Below are 12,500 nucleotides of genomic sequence, written 5' to 3'. Positions count from 1 at the left end.
GCTGATACCTCACCGTGTTTGGATTACTGCATTTTGAACTCAGCTCAGTCTCACTAGTTCGCTCACACCGGAGTCCTTTTGGTATCAGTGTTGTTGGTCTGCTAATTCACACACGTGAGATTTTAACAGTGAGGCTTTTACAAACTGTAATAATTTGAGCTATTGACACATATTTCTTTGCTCTTGATACAAACAGCTTTAAAAGCCCCTCACTTTCACGACAACAAACAAACACTTTCACAACAACAAACAAACACTTTCACAACACCTGTACAGACAGGAGTGTTTAGATCTGAATTGATTTGTCCTTTCCAAAGGCTTGAATTCCCAGCACATGGGAAACGATATCTCGAGAACACCTGGAAGAACTGATTATTACGATTGCACTGGAGAGCTGGATGATCACTTCATTTGACAATGGGTGTTGGGCTCCAGGTCTGTGTTTTGAAATGCAGTCACTGTATCCCATAATATCTACGCTGCTCCGTAACCCAGGAAACAGGTGTCCAGTCATCTGCTTACAAGCTGTGCTTCCAACACCTGTAGTTCTCAGCATGTGGTGCTCAGCACATGTGATGTAACATGCTATGTTGTTATTTCCCTGCTGAGAACATTAGAGGCCACATGGGAATGTGATCATCTGTTTCTGTGTCCGGACCCATCAGTTTCAGCCTGTTGTGTTACTAGCTAGAGCTTTTCATACATATTAGTTTGTACATCCTCTTCTATTATTTAGTAGCGTGTGAATGCACAATTACTACTGATGTCATTACTACTGATGTCATTACTACTGATGTTATCATTTTTATATAATCAGTCCCTCTCCATCTGCTAACTCTTGCTCTTTGTATTAACACATTATGTGTTTTTTAGCTGGACCTGAGGTGCCTTTCCCATAATGCCCTTTTTCTGCTCTCTCAGATTACTGCTGTGTTCTGCCTCTCCCAGGGGACAGGAAGTAGGAGAGTGAATGTAACATATGGGAGGCGTTCCAGAGGTACTGAACACACGGATCTTGGAGACAAGTACTGAACACATTGATCTCAGAGACAAGTACTGAACACATAGATCTCAGAGATGAGCCCCCTTTTTTCTGTAAGCTTGCTGTCAGACAGTGAAGCCTAGCTTGTCATGCTGAATAACATCTCCACATCTAACGAGGACCATGAGGAACATGAAGAACGTGAGGAGGGTTTGTACATCACTGTCACTGGGACAAATTGAATTCCATGACACTTTAACTGAATGGGATCACTGACAGAATCGATGTGACAATGCACAAAAACACCATCAACGGGAGCTCAGGCCATCGAGATCTGGCGGAGAAACAGCAGTGACACAGCAGTTGGTCTCAGGCCCTGAAGGGCTGGTGTAGGAGCAGCTCGAGAAGCATTATCTCCACTAGCTCCATTATCTCCACTAGCTCCATTATCTCCAAAACCTTTAGAAAGATTGATGACCTCAGAATGGTGATGACTTCAGCTCTCACCTCATCAGCTCTCAGGCCCAGTGAACTTGCAGGGGACCAAGACCCAGGAGGCCCCATAGTGGGAGAACCCCACTCCACTAGATTGGCTCTGAATATGTCTGCTGCCGCTGTCTGGTGCTCTAGCTATTCTGTATTTTCTTCATACACAGGGCTGGACTATATTTGAAAGATGTCTGAGGTGCAGACCCATGGACGATAGCAAAGGTGACCAGCGTAGAAGACCTCCTCTTTGCAAATCTCAGAATGAACAATGCAGAAGAGAAGGCTTGTTTGGTGAAGTCTCCAGAGGGATGACAGCAGGCCTGTTAATTTAATGTTGTCTGAAAGTAAACAAACACTCTGTGGTGACTTTCAAGATGGCACAGAGATGTTTCATTGTTTTCTAATCTGTTACATTCTGTTTCTGCTAAGGAGGGATGGTAATGCTTATCAGGCCCTGGAGATTTTACCTGGAAGTGGAGATGCTGACGAGAATAAAGCAAGAAGTCAGGGCAGTCGTGGGAAACTGGTTGACTGAAAGCTACAACGCAATGTGTACAATTCCAAAGCTGAATTACATACGCATACAAACAGCCTGACAGCACACGTCTGCCTGCGTCCTGACCATGTGTCAGTGGTAGATGCTCTAATGAGGCAGTCACTGCATTCTTACATGGAAGCACTTAGAAATGGGGCCATGTCTGTTTGGTCTGGAGAGACTGACAGAGCCTGTCTCTCCTGGGTGTTCAGGACTCATGTCTGTTTGGTCTGGAGAGACTGACAGAGCCTGTCTCTCCTGGGTGTTCAGGATTCATGTCTGCTTGTTCTGGAGAGACTGACAGAGCCTGTCTCTCCTGGGTGTTCAGGACTCATGTCTGCTTGTTCCGGAGAGACTGACGGATCCTGTCTCTCCTGGGTGTTCAGGACTCAGGGGTTGAGTGTTTCTAGGTTTCCCAGTCTGAACTAAACCAACAGAACCACATTCTGGTGATTTCTGTATTCATTCAAAAGGATAAAAAAAAACCTTTTAAATATAATGGAGCTGTGATCCTTGTCAAATGCTGATGTCCAAATCAAAATAGTGAGCTTAGTTTTCTCCTGATTCATAAAGGCTGGAGACATCTACACTGGACATGTGCAGCCGCATTTCTGCCATGTCTAAATCATGTTTCAGCCTCGTCCCTCACCAGGTCCAACTCATCAGTTCAATGTCATTCACTCGTAGCTTTGAGTGATCTTTTATGTAGATTACTCTCTTTGTGGATGATTTACAAGTTTGTGGATGGACTGGCACTTGGAGTTGACTGACATTAAAATCCAACTACCATAACAATATTTTTTAAAAATCCAACTACCAGGCCAGTATTAACTGAATATGTTAGAAGGCTAAAGTATATGTATTAAAAATGTTTGTTGTGTCATTTAGAAATGTTAACAGCAAAATTATAAACAGCACTACCACTGAGACTGGGGAGAGTGGAGCACACATACACACACACCTAAATATACTCACCGAGATGAATGCACAATCTGGAGGTTGAATATTCTCCTTTGATGAATCTTTTAATACTGTATGTGTTGGTTCTCTATGCCGTGTTCATAGCTTTGAGAGAAACAAGGTGCCACCGCATCAAATATCCCCTCAGAGAGGGGCATATTAAAATGCTAAAATGCTAATATATTTCATGTTTTAGAAATAATCCATATTTTTCTTTAAATATGGAGAACATTCCTTACTGTAAACAAAATGCTAAACTTAAATTGCGGGTATGGCAAAGGAGGGTCTAGTAGGGAGCTGGTTCTGGATTCCACTGGTCAGGTCAGCAATACTGCATGTGTGGCTGGGTTAGCCAGGATCCGGTCATCGGACCCAAGTGACTGAGTGAAGTTAGTAGAATAATATAGATTTACATCTTTACATCAGCCTGCTGGCTGTGATAAATGAATGCTGTAATAACAATGTCAACACAGGGAAACTGCACCCAAAGTGGCACACAACATGCTCACATGGCTGAGTCTGATGGAGGTGCCGACAACACTGTAAATGAAGCTTTACTTGTATCTGTTTCCAGGGTGGATGCTATACTCTTCACATGTGGTTGGTGTTAGCTGTTGTTTGTGGTTGGAGTTAGCCATTGTTTGTGGTTGGTGTTAGCTATTGTTTATGGTTGGTGTTAGCTGTTGTGTGTGGTTGGTGTTAGTTGTTGTTTGTGGGCAGTGTTAGCTATTGTGTGTGGTTGGTGTTAGCTATTGTGTGTGGTTGGTGTTAGCTATTGTTTGTGGTTGGTGTTAGCTATTGTGTGTGGTTGGTGTTAGCTATTGTTTGTGGTTGGTGTTAGCTGTTGTTTGTGGTTGGAGTTAGCCATTGTTTGTGGTTGGTGTTAGCTATTGTTTATGGTTGGTGTTAGCTGTTGTGTGTGGTTGGTGTTAGTTGTTGTTTGTGGGCGGTGTTAGCTATTGTGTGTGGTTGGTGTTAGCTATTGTGTGTGGTTGGTGTTAGCTATTGTTTGTGGTTGGTGTTAGCTATTGTGTGTGGTTGGTGTTAGCTATTGTTTGTGGTTGGTGTTAGCTATTGTGTGTGGTTGGTGTTAGCTATTGTTTGTGGTTGGTGTTAGCTGTTGTTTGTGGTTGGAGTTAGCCATTGTTTGTGGTTGGTGTTAGCTATTGTTTGTGGTTGGTGTTAGCTGTTGTGTGTGGTTGGTGTTAGTTGTTGTTTGTGGGCGGTGTTAGCTTTTGTTTGTGGTTGTGTTTTCACTGGTCCTGACCAAATGTGTACAAGTCAGATTTATGAAGTAAAAATTATCCCACAAGTTCCAGTTTCCTGGTTTTGCTAATTAGCTCAAGCCAGCAAGTTGCATTAAGTTGTGAAATAAAATCGCGGTGGGAATTTTACCTTTAGAACTTTAACTTTTACACTTTTATAGCAGGGATACACACAGTTATAAAAATTCACATTGTTTTCACTGCAGGACTTTACCATTTAAAACAGATGGGAGTGAAGAAAAATGAAAAGAACTGAACTCTGGAAGGAAGCCACTTGTAGCACAAAGCTGTCACATGACAGTTGCCAATCATGGAGAGTGAGGGCTGTCACATGCTTCCTCCTGGCACATGCAGCCAATCACAGCATCTGCAACTCATGCAACATCAAGGGGCCGAGTTACACACTTGGGGATAGCATTATAATCCCCTTTCTGGTGCATGAGCTCACAGACACCTGTAATTGGCCAGTGTTGCTTTTGATTGGCAGGGGGATGGCCTATGACATCCATCCCTCCCTGAAAAGCACCAGCAGTCATTTCTGCTCTCCCTCAACCACGGATGGATGTGACATCACCGGGGATTGAACTGCAGAAATGGTGGCAAGGTCACATCCTCTGATCTACATCATGCAACATACTGTTTCTGAAATGAATTGATGCAATACAGAATGGTGTGTTAAAACTTTGCTAGTTAAATTGTTACCTTAAAACTGTAGTCCATCAGCGTGGTGCTGAGTAAAAAAAATCTGTAATAGGAAAAATTATCTATAAAATCTATAATCTATAAAAAAAAAAAAAAGCTTTGTAACTAGCCAGCGTGTGAATCGCCTATTAACTATGAGGATAACGTCTAGACCATGTTGTTTTACATGAAATCTGTGTGTGCATGTGTGAGTGTGTGTGTGAGTGTGCATGTGTGTATTTGTTTTAAAACCCCCTCTCGGAAGTGTTAAACCTCAGCAGTGCAGATCTGGATCAGTGGGCTGTTTTTCTAGGCCATGACATTTGTGTGTGTCAGCAGGTTTATCTGACATCCAAGGCCTCCAGCAGGCTAAAGCAAACACTCTAGTGCTTGGCAGGAATCCAGAGAGGAAGACTAGACTCATTCGGATGGTACACGACACAACACAGTTAGCTGTTCCTACAAAATGTGGAGTAACACGTGCTCAGATTATGGGTATTATGACCTCCTTTTCTTCGTCCCTTTATAACAAAATACATCAGACAGTGAATCAATAGAGCCTGAATTTAGCGTGACAGGTATATGGTTAATGTATTCCAGTCTTTATTGCTTTAATATTATCATTAGAATGAAGGTAGTCATCTTTACAACTTCTGTACAGTCTTGGACTGATTACATTCCAAGGTCGCGTCCAGTCTGACACTGAATTTAATACTTCTGTTTTTCCACTTTTCATTTCATTTGATTTAAATCTACATGCATTAGATGCCACGTGGGAATGAAACACATCTACTTATGTAAAAATTGTTTTTTAAAATGCGTTTGTTATTGGATTCTGACTGGCCAAGAACGCAGTATTCTTGACAGAGTGAATACAGTCAGTGCATTTTCTGTGCATTCCAAATCACTGGGACATTTACAAACATGTTATAGGACTTGGTGTGTGTGACAGGTTGGCTGTGCAATGTCAAAACTGTAATAGAGCATTAAGAGTGAGGAAGAGTTTCATGGTAGCAGAGTTCATCCGTCTAGGAGAGTTTAGAAATATCATTCAGGTGTTTCCAGACATCAATCAGGTGTTTCTGGAATAAATCTCCAGTACTGCCTAATGGCAGTAGCTGGATTATGTGGTGTCTGTTCTGTTGACTTGACAAACAGAATGGTGAAAGAGTTCTCTTGGCCTGCTAATTTTAGTGTTATCCTTGCTGTAACACCAATTTTTACTCAGGGTCAGTTGGATCAGGATTCCCACTATAGGACCAGGATATGACATTCTCACTACTGTAAGATTCTCACTACTGTAAGAAGCCAAACATACTAAGAATGATGCTAGAATGATTAAGTTTGCGTTTGAGGTGTGGACATCACCCAAAGAGTTTAAACTTTTATATTTGTTGACAGATGTGATGATGTGGGCCATTTTCATTATTTACTGTGAGGTCTTGGCGTTCCTACCAGTTCAGGAAGAACTCGTTGTTATCTGTCTAGTGGCACCAGTCATATTAGAACAAGCAAGACAGAAAAATATAATGTGAAATGATTCATTTTCTCTTTACTCTTACTTTCAGAGTGTGATGTGCATTTGTCTTTACCACAAGACAAAAAAGAGAGGAAAGATGATCCCTTGGCATTTATGTTTGTACATAGAATGCATACAGCCTCTCACTCGTAGTTACGCCTGTGAGCAGTGATGGTTGGGTGTTTTGCTGCTGGTTTAAAAACCAGACATCAAACAGGTTGGACAGCAGCAGCAGCTGAAGATATAACAATGTGAGAACTGTGAAGAAAAACCCCCAAACAACAGTCACTGATAACACCAAGATCCACAGCGCAGGGGTGAAGGTACCACACGCCTCTGCTCCAAGGCCATGCCGCTAGATACAAATGGATTATGAGAAGCATGAATCAGAAAGCCAGATATGAATTCCCAAAGAAAAACAGAGGTGAGGCAGAAATATTCTGAAACACACTGGAGAGTTAAGAACTGATGAGACCAAGATTAACATCTACCAAAGTAGAGGCTGTGGAAAAAAGCTCAGCTCACTGTCTAGCCAAGTCACGAGACCGTGACCCAGCTGATTGGCATTTCAGATGATACTGAGTCGAGAAACCCCCCAAAAAATAAAATAACTGAACACAGCTGGAAAAGTATCATAAAATGATGCAAAGTTTGATGACCAGCAGGTGAGTGGCTTGATACAATTATTACAAACAAAGGATAGACAGACAGCCAAGTTTGAAGTGTTATTAACTTTATGGTTATCTGTTCTATACTTTATCTTAAAGTGTTATTTACTTGAAAACAGACTCCTGTTAGGTGTTCTGCCACCACAGGTGCCCTGTTCCAAGTTATTTAACACATTTAGTGTCACGGAACGCTTGCCTTCTGCGAGTCACGTGGTTCGGCCCGCCTCGTGCAGTGGGAGGACTGTCTTGTTTGTAACCACACCTGCACCTCGTTCGTCTTTATGTATATAAATCCGTGTTAAAGTGTGCAGGTTGTTGGTCATTGTAGATGTAATGTCTAAATGTAACGTGTTTATGTTAGATGTATCCTTGCGTACTGTGTTCGTTTAACATCAATCGTTTCTTGTTCATGTTTATCGTTTGTAATGCATGAGTGCCGCTGTCGTTTATGTTATTAAATGTTCATCCCTGTCGAGGAAGTCTGTGCGTCCTGCCTCGCGCCCTGCAGCTCTCGGGCCGACACACATTACATTTAGACTTAAATATTAGGAAAGAAAAGCTGAGATTCTGATCCATCATCTCAAACTCAAATGTCTTCAGTGCTTATCAAAAATAAAAAAAAACATTCAGATGAGAGTGTAGTTGACTAAGGTGACATTCAGATGGGAGTGTAGTTGACTAAGGTGACATATAGATGAGAGTGTAGTTACCTGAATAAGGTGATATATAGATGAGAGTGTAGTTACCTGAATAAGGTGATATATAGATGAGAGTGTAGCTACCTGAATAAGGTGATATATAGATGAGAGTGTAGTTACCTGAATAAGGTGATATATAGATGAGAGTGTAGCTACCTGAATAAGGTGATATATAGATGAGAGTGTAGTTACCTGAATAAGGTGATATATAGATGAGAGTGTAGTTACCTGAATAAGGTGATATATAGATGAGAGTGTAGCTACCTGAATAAGGTGATATATAGATGAGAGTGTAGCTACCTGAATAAGGTGATATATAGATGAGAGTGTAGTTACCTGAATAAGGTGATATATAGATGAGAGTGTAGTTACCTGAATAAGGTGATATATAGATGAGAGTGTAGTTACCTGAATAAGGTGATATATAGATGAGAGTGTAGTTACCTGAATAAGGTGATATATAGATGAGAGTGTAGCTACCTGAATAAGGTGATATATAGATGAGAGTGTAGTTACCTGAATAAGGTGATATATAGATGAGAGTGTAGTTACCTGAATAAGGTGATATATAGATGAGAGTGTAGTTACCTGAATAAGAGGGACTGAGTTACTGGCACAGACTTGAGATAATTCATATTCATATCAGTTTCTAACATCAAATGCTTTATGAACAGTATACAAGATAGAAGCACTGTTGTCTAGAATGTTATAGGGAAACGTCCATAAAATGAAAACCATTTTAAGATAAATCATGTCATTTGTGCCAAATGCACGTTTGATTAAAGATCAATGCTTTGATGACACTTTATGCATAAATGTAATTTGATTTTCTTTCGCAGTAGGAGAAGACCCTGCAGCGGTAATGAAGAAGAACACTGTGCTGTGGAGAAGCGCATGACGGGGTTCATTAAGAGCTGGAGAGTCCCAGGAAAAGCAGAATGTGTGCACTGTATAGAAACTGAACCACTGGCACTTAAAAACGGAGACTGGGTAGACTGGGTAGACTGGTTAACTGTCAAGGTCCATGTGAACACTAATATGACTTCGCTGAGGAGACAGATCGAAGACTTGGTCAGTGCAATATGAACAGACTGAAGTCTGAGGGTTGGTTTTTTTTTAAAGAAAGATTTATTATTTTAAGCAACTAATTTATTCATTTTGTTTCTTTCATCCATGTTAATCTGGTTCAAGTAGACAAGATTGTTGGAGGTGAGAGTTTTTATTCTCAACTTTGACATCCAGGTTTACAGGACACATACTGGATATGGCCGCTGCCTTGTTTTCATAACTCTCTAAGATTAATCATCTCTAAGAATATTCCGCTCTTAAGTCTTAAATCTTTAAATCAATCCATCTATGGGGATTAGAGATTTTGTCTGCATTAAAAAGAAAAAAATCATAGTGTTCCTTTTCATTATGGAACTGGTCCTCACAACGCCCAAAAACAGCAGATCTGTGTAATGAAGGTCCTCAGATATACTCAATACCTGAAGTGTCCCCACAAGTGGCCCCCAGTTCAGGTCAGAATCCATTGTGAGATATTTGTGAGATATTTGTGATTTGAAGTGGTATTATGATTCACAGGTGCATATTGACAAAGCACGTTTATTAAATGTGTAGGACCTTGGGAAAGTGTGTGTGTATGTGTGTGTGTGTGTGTGTGTGTGTGTGTGTGTGTGTGTGTGTGTGTCAAAGTGCTTCCCTGCCCACTGCCTCCCCCAGAAAAACCAAACAACATTAAAACATCAAACAAATGAACAGATAAGCTCATGAACTTGGACTACGTCAGCTGAACCACCCACACTGTCCTCTGATTTTACACACCCAGCACATCGGGCCTGAATGCTGAATGCTGACCTCCACCCACCAATCTAATCCGCATCTGCTATTCATCATTCAGCTTGTTGATTCATAAAACTCATAGAACTCAGACAGGTTGTTTATCATATTATTATTAAAGGCTCATTGATTTACTAGCCTCTGTTTGAAAACTGTGTGGTGTACTTATGTCCTGTGTTTGGTTGGTTGGTTCTAGTGTGGGGTTGTGTGGCTGTGTTTTCAGGTTGGCACTGCTGTGTTGCTGTGTTTTGGATACTCTGCCTTCTCTAATTGGCTGTTCCAGAGTTGATGGGATTGGCTTCAGTGTGTCCCAGACCACTGATCACACTGACCGCACACCAAACATTTCGTTAACTGGATTTAACCATTGTTACATAGAGGCCTGCCCTTTTGGTTGCTGATTTTGGATTTGTTTGTTGGTAGTGCAGTAAGAGAAGGCTTTTACAGTTGTTAGTTTCTTTGTTGTAGGTTAATATAGCTACTGAGGGTAGTGGTGTCTCACTTGTTAAGGTACCTGACTAGTAATCAGAAGGTTACCAGTTCAAGTCCCAGCACTGCTAGGTTGCTGCTGTTCGGGCCCTGAGTAACTCTCTTAACCCTCAATTACTCAAGATGTGTTTAGTCAGAATTGTAAGTCACTTTGGATGAACGCATTAGATAAATGTTGTAAATTATAGAAACGTATTTTTATTTAAGAAAAATAAGAAAAAAAATTTTGGTTTATGTTGTGCTGCCATTGAAGTTCAACTTCCTGCTAACTTTGCTCATGTGTGCATTGCTTCAACACTTCCCTTTATTGCTCAGCTACAAAGTGCTTTTAGGAAATGTGGGTTAAATCCCTCTGAACTGGAAAGGAACCACACGCTATATTACTAATTTATGAACTTTTCAAGTGCGGTGGAAAAGGTTTTAGCAAAGCAGCCGTTTGACCTTGTGAAGGTCTGTGGTTCCTGTTAACATTTCATATCCAATGCCATGAGAGAGTTGACACAAAAAGAAAACTTCTGTCTAGTAAATGTGTGGTTGAACTGGTGACCAGTGTCATTGTTTGAGTTTCGACCTGAATGATTTCCAGTCTGGTGTCTGAGCAGTTGGCCTTCTCTCCCTCTGTGGTGTGTCTCTCCCCCAGGAGATATAATAAATAAAGGTCCCTGAGTAGCATGCTTTGGTCCAGCCTCGCCAGAGGAGATCATAAGTTCTGTAGGTGTCATTTACTACAGTGATTTCATCACTAATTTTAGTTAACTTTTGCCGTCTCTCCACAGACACCAAAAGGTTCTTCAGATGGTTTCAGTTTTCTGTTCTTATTTATAACAATGTCGACCTCCTAGTATCTGGACACAGAATGATGAATCTAAACTTTAATGGCCATTCACTGACCAAACAATGTGTCTGAATGCTACTAGACATTACTGAACCTGAAGTGTGTATAAACATTGGTGATACTGAAGCTTGTTGTGAAGATACCAGCCCAGTGTTATGAGCAGAGACAGCTGCACCTGTAACAATACCCTGCCGTTAGACTTCTGGATGAGACGTATTCTCTTATAGTGCTAAATGATTCAGTACCTTCACAAATCTCCCAGCTGCAGTCAAGATACTGCCAAAACACTTTAAAACAGTCAAATATAAAAGATTTGTATTACAGCTAAATCATTTGTTGTGATTTAGTGTGTGTGTGTGTGTGTGTATACCTTTAAGGAAACTGAACAAATTGCAAATTGTGTACCATGAATAAAGTAAAATGAAGTACTTTATCTTCAAAAGTGTAACTTACCATTATGACTCCAGTATACTGGCACATTAAATCCATGCAACATATGGTCTAAACTTACACTTCCCTACTAATTCTGCTATTAGTCAGTTGAGTCATTTTGATTCATCATCGGGGGATGAAGTTAAAGGTTTGGCTTTGCTACATTACAGATTGTGTGCTCAGTCTTCCTCAATAGTTTATACTGTAATAGATCCACACACATTACTGCCCGGATTTGAACCGGATGAGCCTGTATAATCCACCACACTGCCAGTTTCACAAATCCTCAGTTTAATTAGATTCAAACACCCCCAGCAGCAGGAATTGTGTGAGATGTGTTTGGAAGTCGAACTCCAGCACAGAGTTCAGATTGACTGGTCCTTACACGTCCTTCACTTCACCTTTTTTGGGGTGATTTTAAAAAACATTTTAAAGTGCTGTTTCATTTGAAAACCAGGATAAAAGCATTCTTTAGTGGTTAGAAGTGAGCAATGCAAACACACACAAATACAGACAGACATACATACACACTCACACATAATACACACTCACATACACACTCACACATTAAACAAACTCACACAAAATACACTCACGCATAAGAAACGCTTCCATACACACTCACACATAAGACACACTCACAGAAACACTCACACAAAAGACACACACATACACACTCACACATAAAGACACACTCACACACACACACTCACACACACAGACACACTCACACTCACAGACACACTCACAGACACACACACTCACACTTACAGACACACTCACAGACACACTCGCACACACAGACACACTCACACATCAGACACACTCACAGACACACACATCAGACACACTCACATACACACTCACAGACACACTCACAGACACACTCACACATCAGACACACTCACATACACACTCACAGACACACTCACATACACACACATCAGACACACTCACATACACACTCACAGACACACTCACACTCACATACACACTCACAGACACACTCACACTCACATACACACTCACAGACACACTCACACTCACAGACACACTCACAGACACACTCACACAAAAGACACACTCACATACACACACATCAGACACA

This window comes from Electrophorus electricus, chromosome 12, assembly GCF_013358815.1.
Source record: "Electrophorus electricus isolate fEleEle1 chromosome 12, fEleEle1.pri, whole genome shotgun sequence".
NCBI classification, from domain to species: domain Eukaryota; kingdom Metazoa; phylum Chordata; class Actinopteri; order Gymnotiformes; family Gymnotidae; genus Electrophorus; species Electrophorus electricus.
This window is presented reverse-complemented; position numbering follows the sequence as displayed.